This window comes from Nanorana parkeri, unplaced genomic scaffold (genome assembly GCF_000935625.1).
Source record: "Nanorana parkeri isolate BGI_ZX_2015 unplaced genomic scaffold, ASM93562v1 scaffold1213, whole genome shotgun sequence".
Taxonomy (NCBI): Eukaryota; Metazoa; Chordata; class Amphibia; order Anura; family Dicroglossidae; genus Nanorana; species Nanorana parkeri.
The window spans coordinates 180,931-181,884 of NW_017307481.1; positions in this window are offsets into that span (position 1 = coordinate 180,931).

Sequence of the window (954 nt, forward strand, 5' to 3'; positions counted from 1 at the left end):
TTACGGTCTACAGCGCAATTGTATCTAACCCACCCAAGTGACGGACAGCGCCCCCCAGTGGCTGGATGGAGCTCTTTTTATCAGATCCACCTCCAAAACGGTTATCATTACGTTTAAAACAAAAACTCAGCTTTGTTTACCCGGAGCGGACGCTATTGACGACATTTTCCAAACGAACTTGTGTACATTTTTTTTAAAGTCGAAGAAACTACGACGCTGTACAAGTGAAACTTTAAATCGGAAGACCGTCGCGGGCGGGGGAGGGGGGGGGCCCACAACGCCGAGGACTGGTGACGCCTCTTTAAATGCCACGCTTGCGGGTTTTTTTTGTGGGGCGGGGCCTTTTACCAGAAGCGAACGCACGGTAGAGAAGTTAGGTCATGAAGAGTTCTGAGTAACGGTTCCTCTGTTGTACTATATTAAGTTAAAGTATAAGTTTGTTAAAATGTTCTTGCTAAGATGCAGTATTAAAAAAAAAAAAAAAGTTTGACTTTTGAAATGCGTTTTAGTCATTTTGTGATGTCATTGTGATGACGATATTATAAATGTATCGACATTAATACGTATGAGGCCGTTTATAATCATGTAAAGAAACGCATTCATACAATAATGCATCGCACGGCCGCTTTAAAGGGTATGTAAAAGGCAAAAACTTTATTTTATAGTTATGGGTGAAGAAGTAAATGATTTTTATTTTACATTTTTTTTTTATTCTATATTTACGGATGGAGAAGTATTTACATTTTTTTTCTTTTGTCACATGTTGATATTACAAATAGATACACTATATTGCCAAAAGTATTGGGCCCCTCCCCCTCCAAATCATTGGGTTCAGGTGTTCCGTGACATTTCCCGGCTAAGTTTTTATCAGAAAGGTTTTATTTTGCTAAGTGAATCTGGAATGGAAGCGCCACATCGTTCAACTACATGTTTATTCCAGTGAGAGATTGTTAA